The 22,754-nt window shown below is 55.0% G+C and overlaps 1 long non-coding RNA gene across 2 annotated transcripts; it reads left to right on the top strand.

Moving 5' to 3' along the window:
• The first annotated feature begins 1,582 nt into the window (after positions 1 to 1,582).
• LOC118968611 (uncharacterized) lies at positions 1,583 to 21,921 on the top strand. 2 transcript variants are annotated; one of them, XR_012130019.1, is made up of 5 exons: positions 1,583 to 2,114; positions 2,549 to 2,784; positions 4,088 to 4,277; positions 5,637 to 5,737; positions 21,642 to 21,921. It is a non-coding gene; the product is annotated as an uncharacterized lncRNA (long non-coding RNA). The 2 variants fall into 2 exon arrangements; XR_005056340.2 differs by lacking the exons at positions 4,088 to 4,277; positions 5,637 to 5,737 and having other exon boundaries at positions 1,594 to 2,114.
• The last annotated feature ends 833 nt before the right edge of the window (positions 21,922 to 22,754 follow it).

Genomic DNA, 22,754 nt, shown 5'->3' with positions numbered 1-22,754 from the left:
AGTATGGGTGGTGAGGTCTGTGTCCCTCGAGGATTTAAGGATCTCAGAAAATCCAGGAATGGGATTCCTGCATGGAGTACAGACCAAAGCTCCTCTCTGCTTCTTCAAGTGCTGAATCTGCATCAGGAGAGCCAAGGTGGGCACCAGGCCGGCAAAGCAGAGGAAACAAGTTCTCCTATCCAACCTGCCCTGGCACATCTAGTTTCTGGCTGACACCTGAGTCTGGGCTAAGCTGCCAGGGGTGGGGTGGGGGCAGCTGGCTTTGGGGCCATGCAGCCAGGCAGGGTGGCCATGACTGTTCAAGGTCCCACCAGGCTCATTTCCCACCTCCCTGGGAGGCATTTCCAGCCCTGGCGTCTTGGGGGAGCCCCTGTCTCAGTGGCACCTGCCTCTGTCTGGTGGGCCCAGCCCTGGTGTCTGGCCTTGGCTAAGGACTGAGGGCCCTGCCCCTACTTGCTGGAGGAGGAAGAACGTGGGGATGGTATTGGACAGGAGACAGTGCGGGCACGTCTAGGGCAGGGGTTTCGGCCCCTGAGGCTGTCTGCTCAGCCAGCCCATCTCAAAGGTTTCCTGGAGCCCCTTCCCACTGGGCGCTGCCCCCCCACTCTGCGGTGACCCAGAGGATCCTGCTGTCCTCCACCACTCTCAACAGTTTCCAAACTCCGCACTATTGTTTAGGAGATTTATCCTGAAATTAAACTGTTGAGAAAGAAACTTGTTTAGTTTTTCATTTTCAGGGCGCATTGATGTTGCAGGGTGAGCCACAAACCAAAGCTTGGGCCTCAGCAGGCACTGGCCTCTGGGGGTCCCAGCGTGGAGCCCCACAGCGTGGAAATATTCACCTGCTTCCTAGCTGAATTCTCTTTCCCCCTTCCTCCTGCCCTCCTTCCCTCTTTCCTTCCCTCCTTCCTTCCTTCCTTTTCCTTTTTCCCAGTCCCCTTCATTATCCTCTCATTCATTTGTGTCTTCTATGGGCCAGGGGCCAGAGACAGCATCCTCTCACTCTAATAAGTGAAACAGACAAGTGAACAGATGAAATGCAGGGGCTCCCAGACAGTCTCAAGAGTTGACAAGGTTGTGGGGTAGCAGGGACTCTCCTGTGCTATTGGCAGGGTGTAAATTGGCACAGTTTACTTTGCAAAACAGTTTCACTGCATCTGCTAAAGCTGAGTACATGCCTCCCTATAGTCCAGCAATTCCACTTCTTTCTTTGGGTCTCCATCCACAGGCATGTGTACATATGTGTCCCAAAAGGCATTGAAGTAGAATGTTCTTAACAGTACTATTCATACTAGAAACTACCCAAATGCTCATCAGTCGTAAAATGGATAAACTGTGGTCTCTTCACACAGGAGAACACTGTGCCATAATGGGGACAAACCACTTACAACTATGCATAAGGACATAATCTAGACATGATGTGAGAGAAGCCAGACATCAAAAGGCCATCTTAGATGATTGTGTTTGCATAAAGCACAAAAACAGGCAAAACTAACTGATGGGGTAGAGGTCAGGGTTAGGATACCCTGGGGCAGGGATAGTAACCAGCAGGGGAGGGACCCAATGATGCTGTTTACACAGGCTGTTCATCTGAAAATCCACTGAGCTGTGTACTTCAGATCTGTGTGCTTTATCCTTGTGAGTTAAACTTCAACAGAAACTTTCCTCTTTACCTTGGTAGGAGAAACCCTGGGGCTGTGGGCAGGCAAATAAGGGAGCAGCCAGTTCTCACAAGGGATCAGGGCAGGCTTCCTGGAGGCAGTGCCACCCAAGCTACATCTTGAGCACTGAAATGTTGGTGGTAGGACACCACCACAGAGCAGAGACCCAGGATTTGCCCTCTGGGAACCAGCAGCTTGAGGAGAAACTCTTTTCCATCAGGAAGAGAGGAGTCAGTGGCTTCTGTCTTTGCCCTGACCTTGACCTTGACCTTGGCCTACTCCTGCTTCCATGTGGGAGGGACCAAGGATCTTTCTTTCTACAATATTTCTTCTGGATTTTGATGGAGAGTCAACTTCACATTTCAACAGAGCTTAGCTGTGAGCCAGAACCTTTCCAGGCTTAGGGATCTGTGTGGCTGGAAAATGAACCTTTCCTCAGATGAAGGACGTTTGGTAAGAAAGGCCTTTGGAATTTGAAATTTCATCATGCGGGTGGGAGTGGCAGGACCTGGACCTGGCATTCTTCGAATACCTGCTGTAGGCCAGGGACTGCCAGACCCTTTGCTATTGACGACTCCAGAGATTTCCTGAACTCTGCAGGGCAATGGAAGGATGGGAGGAAATTCTTTATAAACTGTCAAGTGCAGTGCACTTGCACGAGACCTAAAACCATTCAGCACTAAATGGTTGGGCAGCCTTGTGTGCGTGGTGGGGGTGGTTTCAGGCTGGGGGATGATGTTGAAATAAAGCCCTGCAGGGTACAGTTGATGGGTCTGTTATTAGAGCGATGATAACATACCAAGTACCATTTACTGACCACTTCCCAGGGCCTGGGATAAGGCCTACATGTCCATCTCCATTAAGTGGCTATTGATCCCATTTTCCAGATAAGAAAGCTGACGAGGAAAGAGCACCATGTGAGCCCACGCAGGCGGGTGCCCTGGCTGTTGTACTAGCTGGCCTTTAGACTCCAGGCTCAGCCAGCCTCGGGGTTTGTCCTGCCTGCTCCTGCCTCCTGGGACCTTCTTTCTTCGGCTCTTCAGGTCTGCCTGCTTCTTGTTATTGTGGCTTTGACTGCAGTGCCACCTCTTCAGGAGACAGTGTCGTCTGCTACTGTTCTTGGGTATGTGACCCCCCCGCCCTTCCCTGTCGCCACTCTGGGATCCTTATTCATGTCTTGACTTGTTTACTGTGCCCTCCCCACTGGGCTACAGCTCCACGGGGCAGAGGCCTCGGCAGGGGCCTCAGTGCTGAATGCAGGGTCCAGCACAGAGGAGCTCAGCAAATATTTGCTGAGGGGTTTGAGGGAATTTGAACTCAGCTCCACATGACTCCTGAGCCTGGCCTCTTCATGTCCCCTAGACCCACTCTGCTCCTCAGTTCCCACACCAGCACTCTGTTATGAGCCACAGGGTGCCAGTGGGGCAGGGGGTGGGCCTGGGTGCCTGCCCGCTGTGGGTGAGGCCGCCCCACCTGGGCTGAGGCGGCGATGAGCACCAGGCGTCCAGCTCAGCCACTCTTTTGCTGCCCTGACCGGGATTTGAACCCCGGCTCAGCTCTCACTTCCTGTCCTTGAGTGACCCCACCCCATTTCAAGGTCTCTCTCTCTGGCCTTCAAGTGTCCACCTGGGTCTTTATATTTCTGATACTCCTGGGTCTTTCTCCCAGGAAATGGGCCGAATCTTCAGCAAGAGGGACTCTGGTTACACACAATGTAGAATTTCCCAACCGTGGGAACTGTAACAAACACCTGGGTGGGTAGAGGAAGTGGAGTGATGGAATCTCCTTCCCTGAGCAGCATGAAGAACAGGATGAACAGTCATCAGCTTGGGTGGGGTGCAGGGGGATGGACAGGATGAGCTTTGGAAACCACTCTCAAGATCTTGGTTCATGAGCTGCTGCGAGGCGGGGGGACCTGGCCAGGAAGGAGAGAAGGGGTCAGCTGCGGGGCCTGGCACTCCACATGCCAGTGGGGGTGGGAGAGGAGGTGCAGAGAGAGGCTGAAGAGGCTGTGCCTGCTAATTTAAATGCGGCAATAAGGAAGCGGGGAATTCTAAGTTGCTTCAGAGTTGCCAAAGCAGAGGGCGGGGCAGGGAGCCCTGGAGTGGGAGTCAGGCAGGTCTGGCTTTGCGTGCTGTTTCACCTTACCTCGCACAAGCCATAATGCTCTAGGCAAGTTACTTCCCCTTTCTGAGATTTAATTCTCTCATCTGTCAAATGGTAATAATAATGCAGATTAAAGGAGGCGACACCTTGTGAAAGGACTTGGTGAAAAGCATTACACAGAGGGGAGGCGATACATGGCTGACTGGGCCAGAGTTGTTATGGTAAGAACAGCGGTGTTGTTGGCTTCGGTTCAGCCTGTGCTCCAGGCATTAGATCGTCTGATCCTTACCACAACCCTGTTTTTGTCACCCGGTCTGCAGATGCGGAGTCTGAGGCTCAGAGAGGTGACATGACTGGTCCCAGTGCTCATAACCAGTTGGACCCTGACTCAGTACCTAAGTGTCCATCTGATTTCAGTCCAGTATTCTGTGCCCTATGCCAGGCAGCCTATGGCTGACTGAGTGCAAACTGCAAGCGATGAACATCATCACCGTCATTTCATTTTTTATGGTAATTGCTGTTTTCATTAAGTGGTTTCCCCTTGTGGGAGCAGCAGCCTTCTCAGTGTCACCACTAGGGGGCAGCAGAGCCCAGCCCAGGGCCCCTGGAGCCTGTGGGTGCTGCCCTGTCCACTCCTCACATCTCTGGGTGCTGAGCCCCTCTGATGCTTAGTGTGCAGATGGGTAGGGGCATGGGGCAGTGGGCCTGGCCGGAGACAACGGAGGGCACAGCCTCCAGGATGTAGGAACATATGCCCAGTCCTGGCCTCAGCTCTCAGTGGAAAGGCCTGACTGACAAGCAATATGGCGATCGGTCAAAGGCCCGCTCCTTCAGGAAGCTCTCGCTGACTCCAGGGTGAGATCAGGAGCCCCCACCTTGCCCCCATAGCCCCAGCCTCCAGAGCAGCAGCATCACAGGGCATGTCACCCTCTCCATGACTCCAGGGGCACCTGCATGGCCTGCACTCAGGGGTGCTTAAGGGCTTTTGAATATGTGCCTGAGGGGTGTCTGAGCTGGATCCGGAGCCCCTTTCCTCCGAGACTGCCTTGCAAGGTGGGGTGAAGCAGAAGTCTTAAGACTGAAAGATGTTGGTCCCAGAGGCTCCTGAGACCACCCCCTTATTGATGTCTCAGTCTTTATGCCAAGTACTTAACTGCATCATGGAACAATGAAAAACACCAGCACTGGTACTAAATGTTTGCAGTTTCATCAGCACTGATTACCACCTTTAAGCTCTGAAACAACCATCTGAGCAGGTTCTGTGTGTATCCAAATTTCATAAACGAGGAAGCTGAGGCTCAGAGAGGGGAAGTGATTTGCCTGTGGTCACACAGCAAATAATAGGCAGAGCTTCTTTGAATCCAGGCCCACCTGACCCAGAGTCTGCTCCCTGAAGTCCTTTGCTGTAACAAGCACCTCCTCCCTGCTCATGAAACCCGCGCATGGCCGCCAGCCCCCTTGGTTCTCATAGAAGCCGTGTGAGGTGGGCAGATGGGCATGGATGACACAGACAGGAGCCCACTGGGATTGGCTCTCAAGAGCATCTCTTCCCAGCTTTGCACTCAGTGATGTCAGGCTGGTGCTGGGAGCTGGTCACGTTAGGAGTATTTACACCACAGAAATGGGCTCCCTAGCCTCTGCATTGCTGTCCCCACCACCTCATTGTAGGAATATGTGCCCACCGATCCTTAGAGAAGGGAAGGGAGAATTCCAAGATGCCCACAGGCCCTCTGGTTCTGCACCAGGCTCAGCCCCTCGGCCTGGCCCCCCTGAAGCCTCTGCCCTCCCTCTGTTTGCCCATGCCCTGCCTGGGTGTGGGGAGGTTGCAGTGTGTGGCAGCTGAGCCCCTGATCCTATTGTCTCCTCCAGAGTGTGACAATGCCTGTGACTGGCCTTGCTGGGTTCCCTGCCCCTCCCCACTGCCTGAGGACTCGGGGTGCTCCTGATCCAGCCTCTCTTCTTGAGCCCAGGTGAAGTCTAATGCCCAATTGGGCAGCGGGATGCCTCGGACCCAATTCCATGGAGACCTTTGGTGCCCCTAAAGCTGTGACCCACGGCAGAGTGGCACTGATGTCCCCCAAAGAAGGGTGCCACCAAATGATGTCACATCAACCTTGCCTCCACACCTGTCCGCACCTGCCCCCTTTAGGGTGGGGTGAAACGAGGCGCCAGAGAAGGCAGGTGTGGACGTGCCCTGGAAGGCTGCACTGCTTGGCTGAGGTGGTGGCCGGCAGCAGAGCTCACTCAGGGCCCGGGTGGCACCCTGGACTCAGCCCCATGGCCAGCTCTGACTGCAGGACCCAGGCGTGGGGTCTGGGCATGCAGCAGGAGGCTGACTGGGGCAACCAGAAACGGGCACACGTGGACTGGCCGGAGGGGGAGCTGCAGGGCAGGACAGGGTGCTCACACCTGCTTTTCCCAAACAGATGCCTCCCTTCCAGACACCCCCACCATGTCTGCTGTTTTCCAGGAAAAGCTGATACAATCGCTGACTCAGCTAACCGAGGCTGGTATCACACTGGCAGCCCTGCAGGATGAGCCTGCTGCTTCCAGGGCCCAGCAGGGCTTGCCCAGGAGCCCTGGGCCTGGCCAGCCTCCCGTTACCCACCCTGCACTATTGTTCCTGCCTGGCACCTGGCTCTGCATCTCTTGCTCTCCTTCTCTCCTGCCCCACCCTCTAGACCAAACATCACTTCCTGCCCAAACCCAGGCTCCCTCCAGTTCCCCAGGTGCCAACCTTGTTCGTGTCTGAGGCACGATCGGGTGACAGGACCCTGGCAGCACCCACTCCCCACCCACACCTCAGGTTTCCTGGATGCGGGGGCCCCAGACCTGGTATAGATTTGAATTCCAGGACCACATGTACAGGCTGTGTGGCCTTGGGTGAGTCCCTTTACCTCCCTGAGCTTCAGTTTCCTCATCAGTGAGAGGCGAGTTGCCTCCCCCGCTATGCCATGCTGTTACAATATGGAAAGTGTCTACTCGGGTGCTTGCATGCAGGAGGTGTTCAGGAAATGGTTTCCCAGCATGACCTGTTCTCCCAGGGCCCATGGGGAAGGAGGAAGCTGTGGAAGCTTCTGCTCCCTCATCTAACTAATCAGCATGAGGTCGTGATGCTCAGCATGCAGCTCTGACCGTTCTCCTGTGACATGGGCTACAGCTGTGGAGCCCTCGCCTGGCCAGCTCCCGGCTCCTGGCTCTGGAGGAGCCAACTCGCGCGCTGGGCCTCCCAGCATTAACAGAGCCTGAGGTGTGGGTAGGGAGTGGGCACTGCCAGGGACACTGGCTGGGCAAGATTGGGACTGGGAAGAATGCAGCCTCACAAAGCACAGAGTGGGCAAGGCTGCCCTGTGGAGGGCATTAGCTAGGCACCCCCAGGCTGGGAGGTCTGGCCATCTGGGGCAGCTCCAGGTGAGGAACCCCAGGCCAGGAAGCCCCTGTTGGAGGCTTAGTTCCCAGGCCCTGGTTCTGGTTGTAGTATGTCACCCCTGCTCCAGACAGCTTCTTGTTTGTTTTGGGCTTGAGAGGAATTAATGAAATTGTTACTGTAATTATCAGCCTGGTGGGCACCATCCCAGGGATGGCAAAGAGGGGCTGGTAGGCAAGCAGGAGAGGGCCTGGGCACAGGGATGGCTCAACTAGTGACAAGTGAAGAGGGCGGAGTGTGTGACTGAGCAGTGGATTGAATAAGGGAGTGAATCAGTGAATGAATAAGTGAATTAATGAGTGAGTAAGCGAGTGCCTAAATAGTATGTGCAAACATTTATGTAGCTCTCGCTGCATGGCCAACACTTTTTTAAGCATTTTACTTGTATGAACTCACTCACTTCACAAAAATGTCATGAAATAAACAATATTACTACTTTCATCTTACAGAGAATGCCGCCCCCAGCACAGAGAAGTTAGGTAACTTGCCCAAAGTCACACAGTTGTTAATTGACTGAGTCGGGAATTGAACCCATGCAGGCTGGCTCCAGGGTCTCTGGGTACCAAGTGGGAGCATAGCCCCAGGGCTGGGAAGGGAGTTCATAGCTGAGGGGTGGGAAGATGGATTTTGTAGTCTGGACTCGGAGACTTCAGACTTCACAGTAACAGTGTGTCATTCATTCATTCATTCATTCCACATATCAGCTAGTCACTCACTCATCTATCTGCTCACTGGCTCAGGGAGAGGGAGGTGTAGGATTAGTAAGATTCTATTCTGCTCTGGCAGGATTTGTCCTTCAGGGCTCAGCTCAGGTGCCCCCTCCTCCAGAAAGCCTTCTCCAACTTCTCTGTGGCCAAGGGCCCATAGGCTCCTGAGCTTCCCTCACTATTATCTTCCCCTCTGCCTGCTTCCCTCACCTGCTGGACAGTGCTTTCGTCTCTGAAATTTTGGTATACTGTGGGTGCCTAATAAATGCTTGATGAGTCACCTTGTCACTGCTGAGCCTCCTCCTGAATACTCTTGGTGCCCCCTGCCCACTCCCTCCAGCCAGAATGCTCCAGTGGCTGGGCACCGCTGAGGGGCCCCCACACCCCACAGAGACCTTCCATGCCACTGGTGGAATGGAAACTCTCCAGGCACTGGTTCCAGCCAGGGGCTATGGTCAACAGGGCAGGAATTCACCCCTGCCCCTGCCTGGGGAGGGAGGGAACTGGGCCCGCCCTGGCTCAGCAACCCACAGCAGCCTCTTCCTTCGCTGGCTAAATGTTTGTTTTCAAATTCCTGAGGCCTGTGTCACCCCCACCCCTGTCCCCCGCTGGCCCCCAGCCTGCCTTTGCTTCCTTCCTCCCCTTGCTTGACCAGGCTGGTCTGCAGGGTGGGGCACCAAGCCAAGCCTCTCTCTCCTGCTGCCCACCAGCTATGGCTGACCAGCGATCCCCCACCCCTCACCCCAGGGACTCCTGGGACCTGAGGTAGGGAACTGAAGAGCCCCTCCACATAGAGAATGGAAAGCCCATTTCCTTTCGCTCTTCAGGGAGCAGTGGTAAGAAATTACAACTAGAAATAGTCAGGACTAGTTTTCCTCGAGACTGGGTTAGCAGGGTAGGGGAAACCCTGAGAGAGACACATTGCCCTTCGTAGGTCTGCCTGGTCCCCAGCCCATCATGGGCCAGACCTAATTCAAACTCTGTGAAGTTGGGAGTCTGGAACACGTAGGGAGAGGATAGTGGGTCTCAAACTTGAGCTCCTGTGCATCAGAATCACTGGGGATCCTGATAGAAATACAGACTCCTGGGCCTCACCCTCTGACTTTCTGATTCAGTAGATGCGACGTGGATCTGATTTTTCAGCATGCATCCCAGGTGATCCTGACGCAGGAAGTCCAAGCTGCTGAAACACAGTGGTGAGAAGCCTGAATAAGACAAAGCTAGGTCAGACAGACTTAGGTTCCTTTCCAGCTCTATCACTTACCTGTCATATGTCTGACTTCCAGAACTGCACTGTCCAGTTTGGTCATTACATCAGTCACAACGAAATAAATTAGAGCCAGTTCCTCAGGGACATTAGCCACATTTCAAGTGCTCAGTAGCCACGTGTGGCTAGTGGTCACCACGTGGCGCAGAGAAGACATGGAACATTGCCATCCCCCCATCTTTCTACCCACAGAAATGTCTCCTGGGCAGCCCCGTTCTAGGATGTGAGCTCCACAAAGGCAGAGATAATCGTCTGCTGTGTTCATTGCCGTCCACAGGCTCTGGCACATAGCTAGGGATCAAAAAATCACTTTTAAATTAATTATTTTTATTGTGGCAAAACATATGTAACATAACAATGACCATTTGAACCATTTTTAAGTATTCTGCTCAGTGGCATTAAGTACATCCACACTGTTGGGCTAGCATCGATACTGCCCCCATTCTGCAGAACTTTTTCCCAGACTGCAACTCTGCCCAAATGAAACAATTACTCTGCATCAATAAATATTTGTTGAATGAGTGGCCTTGGTCAAGTCACTTCCCAGCTCGGGCCTTTAGCTTCCTTATCTACCAAGTGGGTATCTTGGAGTTCCCACTGCACAAGCTAGAAAGGATTTAATGAGATAAAGCGTGTGCTTAGCACAAGCCCTGGTGCACAGCTAGTGTCCATCAAATATTAGCTGTTCCTGTATTATTACCCCATGAGGAAGTCTTCCTGAGTGTCCCACACTTCCGTGCTCTCTGAACCCAGTGTTCAAGTAAACAGAAACAGGGACTGCTGCTGGCGTGAATCACGCAGGTGTATTCTGTCTCTGGGCTGGGAGCCACTGCTGAGCCATAGCGTCCCCAGTGAGGCTGGTTACCCTGATCGCCATCGCTTCCAGTGCTCAGAGTGCTCTCACTAGTGGCCTCCCCTGGGATCCTGCAGTACCCCCAGGGGTGGAGGGAGAGCGGGAAGGGACACTCACAGAGATAGCAATGTACAGATGGGAAGGCTGAGGCCCAAGGTAATGCAGGAAGCCAGTGGCAGAGCCACGACTCAGAGCAAGAATCCTGACCCCAATCTCTTCAAGATGCTACCTGGCTGGCACACAGGAACCACTAACTGGATGATTGGTGGCTGGCTGGCTGGCTGGATGGCTGGATGGCTGGATGGATGGATGGATGGATGGATCCATCAGCTGTCCTGCTGATGAGCCTGGTTTTGCAGCTGAAGAAACAGGCTCAGGGAGGTTAAATGAGGTGCTTGGTAAATATTTACGGAATTGACTGCATGGTGTCAGAGGGCAGGGCACGCTGGTCAGGCGCTCTGAACCCTGGAGTACCTTTAATCCCTGCCCCAAGGGACAGCCAAGAGAGTCTCTTGCCCTGGACAGAAAGTTATGGTGGTGGAGGAGAAAGAGAAGCTAACTCTTAACATCATGAAGGAAGGAAGGAATTTCTTTGGCTTTGGAATCAGACAGGCTGACATTTGTCATAGATCTTGACACAAGGGAGCAATCTTGCTAAGCTCTTAAGCTTTCTAAGGTATGGACCCTTCAGAGATGCTATAAAAGCTGTGGCCTCCAGCCACTGGTAAGCTGGTAAATGTTTAACCACAGGCTCTCTGAAAAGAAAAGAAAAAAAAAACCTGGTTTGTATCACTTGCCAGTTGCTGTGGTGTAAATATTTCCATTCACAGTTGATTTCAAGGCACCAGTGAAATATGACTTGCAAAGTTTATGAAAATTAAACACCTCACTCTCCCTGAGCTGGTTGGAGCCTGCTCCGGGACATTACTAGGTCTATGTAAATTCAAGCAAACCTCGTCTCCTTTCTGTGCCTCAGTTTCTTTATCTGCGAAGCACGGTGCTAATGGTTCCTACCTGCAGGGCTGCTGTGTGGATGAAATGAGTCACTTCTAGGCACCAACCCAGAGGAGCGGGGATCAGTAAGACTGGTGGGGGCTGTGGAAGGCCATACCCTCCAACCCCACCCTGGGGCACACTGGGGGTCCTAGAGGCAGAAAGGAGCATGGCTGTGGGGCCCAGCCCCTCATCCCCTTCCTGAGTTACTCGTGGAAGTTTGGGCCACTTTCAGAAGGCATGCTGGGGCGGGGCAAGGTGGGGGCAAAGCAGCCAAATGGCGATGACAGTTTGCCCACACTTGGAAAGACAGGCTCACCTGCCCCAGTCTGGCTAATCCCCCTCATTCATCCTGGCTTACCTCCTGGCCCCATGGGAGAGGGGAGGACTTCCCCTCTGCACCCCCAGGCGGCCCCTCCTATCCCTCGTCCCCCCACCTGAGTGTGGGCAGGACGGCTGACAGTGGGGTACCAGACCACGGTGACATCTGCACTCTGCACCCCTCCTCCTGGTGGCGGCTTCTAAGGCGCTTGCACCCAGGGGACAGTGAGCCTGGAAGTTCAGGGGAGCTGATCATGTTGAGTGGGTCCTTCTCACTTTGGGAGAGAAGACTGTATTCTTGGCCGAGTGATCCAGAAGTTTCTTTCCATGAAAAAGAAACAAGAATACAACAAAATATTGAGGCAAAACAATGCCTAGTAGCAAAGACAAATCTTCTGATACAAAGATGAGGAAACTGAGGCCCAGCAAGGGGAAAGGTCATGTTCATAGTCACATAAGGACTTGGAGGCTGAGCTGGGACTTGGACCCAGTTCAGGATGGCCAACCTCTCTTATTGGCTACCTGGGCAGTGGCAGAAGGGGCTGGAAGGTGGGGGCCGAACCGCACAGCTGTCCCAGGAGGAATGGGCGATCAGCCAAGGCCCTTGACTTCCCAGAGGGTCTCTGGTACTGGTGACCATCTCAGGGGAGGCCCAACCCACGCCAGGGTGCAGACCACCCTTCTGCAAGAGCCTGGGAGTCTGGGGGTGGGACACTCCCTTCTTGAGGTGTAGTCCTGCAAGTGGGGACCTGGCCTGCCAAGCTTTGCCCCTACTTCTCTGTGTGGCCTTGGGCAAGTCACAGACTCTTTGGCACCAGGATGTCTGATTGCAAAATGGGTGTGGACCAGATCAGTGATTGAAAAGTTGTTTTCAGCTGCAGAATTATTCTCTTGATGCCTGGTCTAGAAAACAGGTACAAGAGGGGCAGATCTTGGGGAAAGCTGGGGCTTGGTGGGGAGGAGGGTGGAGGGTTTGGGTCCTGTGGCCTCAGCTGCTCAGACACCCTCTCCCCTGGAGGGGGACTCTTAATTGTCCCTGGGAAACAACTCCCGCAAGGGGATTCATCTGCAAGGAGGGGTGGGATGCAGGGCCTGGGCCACACCAGGGAGAGGGAGTCCTGACCCCTGAAAGCTAGAGACACAGAGAAGTTAAGAGATAGAGCTGAGAGAGAGGCAGAGACAGAAAGGCAGAGAGAAACAGAACAAGAGTAACAGAGAAAGAGAACTATTCGAGAATGAAATGGAGAGAGAGAAAGGGAGAGAGGGAGAGGGGCAGAGGAGGAGACACATGTTTCCACTCAAAGTTCTTTCTGTTTAAAATAAAACCCACCCAACAATCTCGGCTGCTGATGGTTGGCCAGAGCCCAGGCCCCAGGCAGAGTGTGACCACGGCCTCCTGGCCCCCTGCCTGGGAAATCCAAGTAATGGCTGCCTGGGGTCCTGCTCTCAGCCACCTCTGCCACAGCCTCATCACCTGACACTAGCTCAGGCCTGAGGGTCCCAGGAGAGACCCCCAAGCAGGCAGGGCCCCTGAGGCCTCTCCCAGATACCCCTGAGGAGGTGGCTGAGAGCAAGCAGCCACCATGAGGTCTGGGGCCGAGGGCCAGGCAGGGGACTGAAACCAGGAGGAAGGCCCGAGAAGGGACCGGCTCTGGCTGGGCCTGGTCCGAGGGGTCCAGTATGCCCCAGATGCTCAGAGTCCCTCCATCCTTCCTTTCTAGACACACATCCCAGGGGGCTGCAGCCCCAGGCCCAGTGCACTTGGCCGGGAGTGAGCCGTGTGCCAGGGCGTTGTGGAGGGTGCTAGGGGAGGAAGAGTAGGTCAGGCTTGCTCAGGGCGCCCCCGGTCTCTCTCTCGCACACTCACATACACGCACACATGTATATTTTGCACTCAGATCCAAGGTTTGATCTGGTCAAAGCCACATGCACCTGGGAAAGAATCAGGTGAGCCGGATAGCACCTGCCGCTTGTGTAGCCCCTACCAGGCCTGGGGCACTGCCAGGCACAGAATGCATCATCTCCCCGAATCCTCGTATTCCATGAGGCTGGAGCCAACACAGTGTCCACTTCACAGATCATGAAACCGAGGCCCAGGGAAGTTAACTTACTTAAGTCTTAAGATGAATAAGATGCGGGATTTGAATCCGGGTTTGTTTACCCACCACAGCCTCACACCCCGGGGTAGTGAGCTTCTGGGGGTGCGCTCCCCCACCCCGGCATACCAGGGCCCGTGGAGGGGGCACAGTCCGCCCTTGGGCCCAGGCTCCCCTTCCCTTCCGGAGTTGAGAGAGGCAGGTCTGAAAACAGCTGATCCCTCGGGTTTTGTTCTTGGCACAAAGGCCTCGGCCCCGGGCTTAGTGGTGAATGGCTAGGGGCCCACCGCCTGCTCCTGCGGGCGGGCCTGGCGGCTCGGTCCCTGCTTGCTCCCCCACAGCCCCTGAGCCCTCAGTTTCCTATTCAGAATCCCCGCTCAGCTTCAACAGCAGTATCAGAGGCAGGCAGATCTGGGGGGATTAAAGGAGGCAGTGAGAGGCCAGGGGCTGGGCTGGAGCTGCACGTGGGGCTCCCTTCTATGGGCTGGGAGTCCTCATGGCAATTGGCAGGGCAGGTGATGATGGGAGGTGGAGGGCCAGAGATGGGAAGGGACTTGCCCAAGGTCATACAGCAAGCCTGCAGCAGCATCAGAATGTGAATTCAGGTGATCTTGCTCCCAGTCAGGGCTTTTTCATGAAACGAGTTTTCTCCATGCTTTAGATACCCCTGTCCTGTGGCCTCTTCCTGAGACAGAGAAAAAGGGACAAAGGACAAAGACGGGGTGACACCAGGTGTAGGGGGCAGACATGGAGGAGAGAGGGTCTCCTATGTGCAGTTCCTTTCCCCGACCATCTGAAGGGGGCGCTGGGGTCAAGGGCTGGAGCATGCAGGCCCTACCCTAGGTGACACCTGGTCTGGTTGAAGGGCAAAGGACAGGGATCCCCACCTGAATGGAGCTCCAGAAAGAGGGGAGACAGACAGCCAGGGCTTCCTGAACCAGGTCTTCCCCAGGCCAGTGTGATGAGTGGCGTCTGGGGGTCCTCACTGACCTGAGACTAGGCTTGCCAAGAGAGAAGGAAGTGTGCTTTTAGTGAGGGTTCTTGGTGGGTATAGAGGACTGGGGGAACAGCACAATGGCAACTGGCCTTGGGTAGGGCCCTGCTGTGTGGCCTTAGGGAGGTACAAATCCCTCTCTGGGCCTCAGCCTCCCCCTAGGTCCCAGAGCTGGAAAACTTCCCTCATCGCATCATGAGGATGTGGGCTTGATACCAGGTTCTCCTCTGAATCCTTACATGAGGCGGGCTGTGTTGAGCTCCAGACCTGCCATCTTTCCTATAGTTCTCTTGGCAATTCCACTGGACGGCTGCATTTTTTCTCCCCAACTTGACAGATGAGGAGACTGAGGCTCAGAGATGTTTTGTCCAATGTCACGCAGCTTGTGAAGATTTCAGAGCCTCATGCAACCTCACTCTGGCGCCCTCCCTTGGGATGCCAGGCCTTAGCTTTCGGCTGGGATCGCTGCAGGCTGGCCCCAGGCCCTGGGCGGCTGTGGGACCCTGGGCCCTGGGGTGAGACCCCCTCCCTCCTGGTGCCAATGTGGCAGAGGAGGGTGCTCACCTGCCCCTCCACCCTAGTGGCAGGCACAGTGCCAGGGCACCCCTGAGGAATGCCACTGCATTCCTGTGGCGGGGGGTGTGGCTGCCTGGGGCTCTGTTTGCCTGAGGCATGCCTGTTGCTAGGCAAGCCCCAGCTCCTGGAGCTGAGTCAGCGGCTGTGCAGCCCCATCCCTCCCAGCAGATCCCCATTCCCCAGGAGGGCGGTGGCAGGACAGGGGAGGAAGCGAAAGGAAGGCGGGTGGTTGGGGTTCACACCTGGCGACAGGCCGGGAAGAGTGGGAAAAGCCAGAACCAGAGATGTGTGTGGGAGAGGTAAGATGCTCCTACAAAGAAGCTGGGAGTGGAGCTCAGGGTCCAGGGCGAGGACTTCAGACCAGAAGGGAGGCAAGCGTGCTTTACTAAGCACCTTCTGTGTGTCGGGCGCCATGCTGGCGGCTCTGCTGCTTTCTCTTATCTCTTGTAATAAAATGATTCATTATCATTATCCTCCATTGTTCGTATGGGGAAACTGAGGTGCATCCAGGTCCCTAGGGGGTAAAGGGCACAGACTCAGACCTATGTGCAGTATGCTGGGGACGGGGAGGGGCCCCCTGCTCAGCCAGGCCCTGCTATGTGAACCGTAACTAGCTCCTCCCCCCGAGGCCTCAGTTTCCCATTTCTGCCAGGGTCAGCAGAGGGTCTCTCCAAGCCTTGAGAAGGAAGGCACAGGGAGAGGCCCCCAATGTCCTCTTCAGTGCTGTTTGCTCTCCATTAGGAACACGTCACTTCCCCTGCGAGTCTCACCCTCCAGGCCAGACTTTGATGTCCTGGCCCTGCCTTCTGATTCCTTTATCTTTACAGGCATTGCCCTGGGCACCACCTTCACCTCACCCCATCCCACCTGGCATCCGGAGGCCAGAGAGGGGCACACCTTAGCAGAAACAAGAGCAGCAGGTGGAAGGACTGGCACCAAGAGGGACTGGGGACTTAGAGGGGTCCCGATGGGGGCACTGTGGTGCCAGCTCTGTTCGCCTTGGGACCTTGGGACAGAATGGGCGGTGGGCACTAGACGGCAGGATGGGGCAGGCGGGGTGGGACAATGGGGTATTGGGGTCAGCAGGTCAAGAGTCTCGGTGTCTGGCTTTGATGGTTTTGATAAGAGAAGGAAAAGGTGGTCAAAGTCCATGGGAGACCAGGCAGGGGGAGAGTGGGGCGGGAGAGGGCCGGGCGTCTGAGCGCCAGCTTGGCCAGCAGCTCTCTCCAGCTGCCCTGGCTTAGTAGGCGAGGGAACTTGAATGACGATAATGACCTGGGGGCTCGGGGCTGAAAGAGCAGTGTTTGTGGTACTTCCTCTCAGATGTGCCCCCTAAGGTGGGAGGCTGGGGGAGCCCCAGTCTGATGGGGGAAGGCCTGGGAACAGCTCTGCGGTGCTGAGAGGGCATATACTTCCTTCCTGGAAGAGCCCCCCAGTCTGCTGGAGGAGTTGCTGCCCCTTTCCCCTGGAGGTTCACAGTCTGAGGATGGAGGCAGGACTGCTCTGGGCTGCTGGGCCTGGTCAGGGCAACTGGGAAGTAAGCCGTGCAGGGCAGGGCCCAGAGACTCCCAGCCCCCCTCCCCACCTCCACCAGGATCAGCCTGGGGTCAGGCCCTGGCTGGGGGTGGGTGGATGGGGGTCTCTGTCAGACTGGCCTCCAGGCACATTTTCAGGCTGTGACATGAGGTGGATCTGTTGTGCAAAACAGTCATTACCACCGGCTCCTCCAGGCCCTGGCGAGACAGGGAGGGTCTATTACAGGGTTGGAGCACCCCCCTGCCCATTGCACACACCCATACCCAGGCACAGACACACACCTGTACACACAGGCACACAGACATGCTTGTTGTATGATTCTGAGCAAGTCCATTCACCTCCCTGAGCTTCAGTTTCTGTGGGCATCACAAGGACCATAGCAGCATGTGTACCTGAACATATACCTGCAAATGCCAGTGCTCCCTTCCCCCTCCATTCCCGTGCACTGGGATGTACAGACATGTGCACACGCATTTGAGCTCTCACATATGCCCATGCAGCCCTGCTCAGATCCCCCACTCACATACAACATGCCCACACACCCTTGCTCATACACCTTCACGTAAGTGCACACACGTGTGTATATGAAATTGGGGAGCTGTGGCAGTATTCCCAGACATCCACGGGGTCACCAGCAGCATCCTGGTGTGGATCCCTAAGTCAGCCAGGCCCCAGGCAGATTCCACAGGCTCAGTTCTCTTTGCCCTCTCTCCCAGGGAACTGACAATTAAGCAGGTTGTATGTGAAAGACATGTAAATCCAGCTTCAAATGCCAACTCTGTCCCTAAGTCTCAATTTCCTTGTCTGTAAAATGGGGATATGAATAGTCACTTAGAAGTCACAGGGCAGGGGGTGATTCCATATGAAATGTGATGTGTATAAAGTGCCCAGAATATAGTAGATGCTCAATAAATTCTGGTCCAATTGACTTGGGGAAGCATGACCCATCTGGAGTATGGAAGACAATAGATACTATCAGGTGTATTCAACAAACCTGTTATGTTTCAGGCCTTGAACGGGGCATTGGGGAATTAGATTTAAAACAAAACCAAACCAAACCCTGTTCCCTACCTTTCCTCAAAATACTCACCCGATACCAGTGATGTGTCAATAGCCAGTTTCAAGTCAGTATGAGGTGTGCTGGGAGACAGAGGGGGCAGCAAGGTGCTGGGTAAAGAATGGGGTTGCAATTTATCAGGGGATGATCTTAATAAAGTTACTTTTCCTCTTTGAAACTTAGCCTCCCCATCCATAAAAGGGGCTGAAAATAAGCAGCTGACTGGGCTGTTGTCCATGATCAAGAGCTGAGGGGCACACAGCTCACTGGCAGAGGGGGTGATGATCCTGGTATGGTCGCTGCCCAGGAGGTAGTCCCTGGGCCCCTTTCCCCTCTTCTGACTCTGTGTTGGGGAAAGACCTGAGGTTCCAGAATGAGGCTGTCTGTTTCCAAAGCAGAGCCTGAATTTTCTCACCGGTAACCCAGTCCCATGGGTCCCGGATCTCAGGGGCAAGGTGAGGGGCTGGGGGAGCCCCCAGGATGTGGTTGTTCATGGACATTTGCAGTCAACCCCCTTCAGCCACATGGGTCTGTGCATTTCTGGTGACCACAGTCCCAGAGAAGTGGCAGACATGTACTGACCCTTAGGAGTTCCCAGTCTACTGGGAGAGGCACCCCCAACCCGGCACCCAGTCAGAGGTGGGAGGCAGTACAGCAATTCCCCCTCATCATCTAAGATTCTTCGGAAAGTGAGAGATGGGAGGCCCCTTAGAGATGTCTCTTGAGTCGCAGGGGCTTGGCCTGGAGATCACAAGGGTGGGACTCCCTGGAGGGGGGTGGATGCCTAGGCTAAAGGCCTTCAAAGTCGGGATGCTTACTCTCAGCCCACCAAACCCAGACAAGTCTGTGGTCTAGCTCCTGCCCTTGGCTGGTCAGTTGGCAAGCCCCTGGTGCAACCTTCCCTTTTGACAGGTGGGGAAACTGAGGCCAGAAGGAGGAGGTAGTTCTCCAGCTCTGAGACCTTGAGCTGACCATATGGCAGCCTTGGTTTTCTTGCCTGCCTTCCCTACAGGCATGGTAGAAGGACGGAAGAGGATGGATGTGGGGCATGGAGTCCAGGGCCTGGCACCGAGATGAAGCTCAGCGAATGCTAACTGTGGGTGTTGTTAATTAGTATTTGTTAGGAAGAGTCAAGGAGGCCACCAGGCCAGGTGGTAGCTGTGGGAGGCTTTCTGGAGGAGATGACTTTTAAAGGGGGCTGGGGTGGGGGGCTTGAGGAGGGAAGAGGGGCGGCAGGGGCCCGAGCGGGACAAGCAAACCAAGTGCAAAGCGCGCACGGGAGCGCCTGTCGTCCCCCTGCCCCGCAGACGCGCTGTCCCCTGCTGCTGTCCCCACAGCCCTCCCTGTTTCCACGGCGACAGGCCGTCCCTGCCTGGGCCCCTGACCCCTTTTATGAGGCGTAGAGGCTGCTCCTCGCAGCGGGGAAGGGGCTTGGCCAGGTCGTAAACCGCATGCGGCAACCCTCAAAGGCGGCACCTGCGGGGGCCGGAAGCCAGGGCAGCCCGGGTGCGAGACGGCGGGGGTGCTGCGGCCCGGCCTCCCTGGGCAGGTGGCCCCTGCCGTCTGCCCTCCTCCCGGGCAGTGCCGGGCCTATTGTCCCGCCGTCTTCCCCGCCCTGCGCTCCACGTGGCCGTGCCCCTCCCGGGGTTTCTGGGCTCCCGGGGGAGGTTTCCCCGCGTCTCTGTCTCTCCGCGGCAGTAAGAGGAGAGGGAGCAGCGCAGGTGCCTGCGCCCACGCCCACGGGGGCACTGGTCTAGCCACACTTAAGAAACAAAAAGGAGGCTGGATTTTTTTTCAAATTATGTATTTATTTTTGAATAGGTCATTGATGCATATGGTGAGAAATGCAAACAGCTCACAGGAAGAATGCACAGTAAAATACTCAACCCCTCTCTGCTCGGCCCCCACCAATGTTCCCAGCTTCTACACACACACACACACACACACACACACACACACACACACACACACACACCACACACGCACACACACACACACTAGGGCTGTGCCCAGATCCCTGGTCCCCTCCTGCTCAGCACAGTGCATGTCAGAGGTCACAGAGATACCTACAGATGTGAACACGTGTGTGTCCACAGACACATGCACACACACCCCCACCCCACCCAGAGCTGGCTAAGGGGCACCAAAGGGGGCCCTACCGGGGGATATGTGAATGGTGGCAAATATGGACAAGTGGCTGTGGCATGATAGATAGGATGGCAGAAAGATGGATGGATGGGCTGGCGGACAGGCAGACAGAAAAGAGCTGTCAGGAGGTGACTACCTGGGCTGGCAGGGCTGCCTGGGAAGTGATGGATGGGCCCCAGAGAGGGTTGAGAGGGGGTGGGCACATGGTGGAAGGAAGGAGATGGACGGATGACAGGGAGGGAGACCGATGAGGGGGCGGGGGAGGGCGAGCGATGAGAGGATGAGAGACGCTGCCCGAGGAGGCTGAGTCCTGCAGGGGGGCCGGGGCAGAGGTGGTGCGCAGGGCTGGGTGAGGATGGATTGCTCACTGTTGGGCTGGCTACAGACAGACAGACAGATGGACTCACAGAGGGGCGGGGAGCTGGGAAAAGGGACTAGTTGATGGAGATAGACAGATGGAGACAGGACAGAAAGGAGGGGAAGGGGTGGGCTGGGGTAGGAGCCGTCCTGTCCCAAGGTGATCCCTACAGAGCCTGCGACCAGTGTGCCTGGGTAAGGATGGGTGTGCATGTGTGCACAGGCATGTGCCACGCTGGTGCTGGGGCCGTGGACATGTTTACAGCACTTCCCAGCATATGATGACATGTGAGGACACAAACTGATGGGCATGGGAATGGGGGCCTGAATTGTGGGGTCCCTGCCCTCTCCTCAGGGGTAGGATAGGGTCCTGGTGGGTTTATCCAGGGAGCATGGCAGGAAGGGGGCCTGGGGCAGGGCTCCCAGTGAATGGGCCCCGTGTGCTGTTAGCGCCGACAGAGGGGAAGGCGCTGGGGTCAGACTTGGAGGTTGTCAGAAAACAAGCCAGGCAGCTTCCCTACCCTTCCTCCCTTCCTCCTACGGAGCCTCTACCAACTGTCAAGACTCAGGAAGGGGGGTGGCACCTGGCAGGTACTATGCCAGCCCTACCCCCAAATATGGTGTCAGTGATAAAAATAATCACCGCTGGCATTGACAGAGGGCTCACCATGTGTCAGGCATTATGCCAAGAGTTTTTCACACTTTCATGGCTCCCCCCACAAGGTGGCTATTATATTATTTTTATCCCCACTTGACTAAGGAGAAAACAGAAGCTCCAAGAGGTGAGGCTTCTCACCCTGTCTCACAGTAAGTGGTGGTGGGAAGCCAGAAATGCGCCTTAAGCCCATTGCCACCCACAGCCAGATGCTCCCTCCCACACCCACGCAGGGCCCCCTGGCTGTCAGGCTGGGTCATCAGAACCCAGCAGGGAGGAGACCAGGGGGGAGAAAAGACAAAACTGATCTCTCGGGCCACATAGTTAGCCAAGTAGCCCTGGCAGCCATACAGCCAGAGGGGCTTAGATTCATATCTGGGCTTTGCAATGACCTGTGTGACTTTGAGCAGGTCACTTCATCAGTCTAGGCCTCAATTTCCTTGCCTGTAAAATGGGGAACATGCTGTTCATTATGAGGATGGACTAAGATGATGTAGGAAAAGCACCTGGCAGGCCAGGGTGCCAGGGCCGCAGCGGAGGGGCCGAGGGGGTCCGCCTCCAGCAACAGTGAGAAACCCCTGGGAGTCCCATTAGTCCTTGTCTTCAGAATTCATCCTGAGCCCCTCGGTGAGGCTGAGCTCTGTGCTTGGCATGTGGTGACCTGTGCTGTCTTCACACCCTTCAAGAGGGGGAGCCGCTGTCATCCCCCAGCGTACTGATGAGGAGAGTGAGGGAAAGAGAGAAGTAACTAGTCTAGATCACACTGTGTGAGTTCTCAGTACCACTGTGGTGGAAAGTGTGAAAATGTAATAAAGGGAAACCTCACTTAAAATGGGGTCAGGTGGCCAGAAGGGGGAGCTCTCACTACCACTCCCGGTCACTTACAGACCCCACAGGAAGAGACTCACCTTGGAAGCCAAGAAAAATGATTCTACTACTCCAGCAGGAGGAAAGGAGATTTCTCTTCTTGCCCAGCAACTCAGCCCATGAGAATCCATCACCACCCGAACCCTCACCACTGAGCCAATGGACTTTCGCTCAAAACAACCCCTCCCAACTTTTCCTATTTTCTCCATCTTCTCCTTTGCTTCTTAGACTCGCCTGTGGCTTTTGCTATAGTTTGCTTGTCCCAAATTGCAATTCTTTGTTATTCCTGAATAAACCCATTTTGCTGGTAAAATAATTGGCTGTTTTATTTTTAAGGTCGACAGGAGCTACCACATTGTTCATTCATTCAACAAAGCTCAATGTCAGATTTTTGGGGGATGTGTGCCAGGGACAAAGCAGGCAGCAACCTGGCTCCCTTGGGGCTCCCACACTAATGGGGGTGCTGGGGGAGACAGACAGGAGATGAACAATCATATGTAGAGGGTGGCAGCTGGTGGCAAGTGCAATGGAGAAAACTATGGCAAGGAAGAGAGATGGGGAGTCCAGGGCTGGGGTGGGGGCTGCCACCCCATTTCTGTATTTTTCCAGTTCTACTTTTTCCAAAAGTTGTGATGAAGCACCCTCCATGCGGCTGACAGCCTTTGGATGCCACCGCAAGGACAGGAGAAATGATTAACCAAAAAGATGAGAACACGGAGCTCGGTGTCAGGAGGCCAGAATTTAGCCTTCACACTGTCTCTGCGACCTCCAGCAAGTCCTTTCCCCTCTGTGGGCTCAGTTTCCTCCTTTATAAAATACAGAGGTTGGACTTTAGCCCCTAAGATTCCATTTCACTGGACATGCTGTGACTAGTCCCTTAGCCATGGTCAAGGGCAGCTGGCGGGGTAGGGTTGCAGGGGTCAGAGCAAGGGCTTTAGAGATACTTTGGTCCTTTCAGGCCCCTGACCTTGAACAAATGACTCTGACTCTTCTGAATCCCAAAGTTCTCCTCTGTAAAATGGGGGTAGAAGCCATACTTGTTAGGGTGCTTGTGTGCATGAGATGAGGCTGTGCTACAAAGCTCTGGGCTCAGGGCCTGGCAGGTAATCAGGGCTTTGATTTTTAAACAACCC

Source organism: Manis javanica, chromosome 4 (assembly GCF_040802235.1).
Source record: "Manis javanica isolate MJ-LG chromosome 4, MJ_LKY, whole genome shotgun sequence".
NCBI classification, from domain to species: Eukaryota; Metazoa; Chordata; class Mammalia; order Pholidota; family Manidae; genus Manis; species Manis javanica.
Note: the sequence above shows the minus strand (reverse complement) of the source record. Positions and strands in the feature narration are given on the sequence as shown.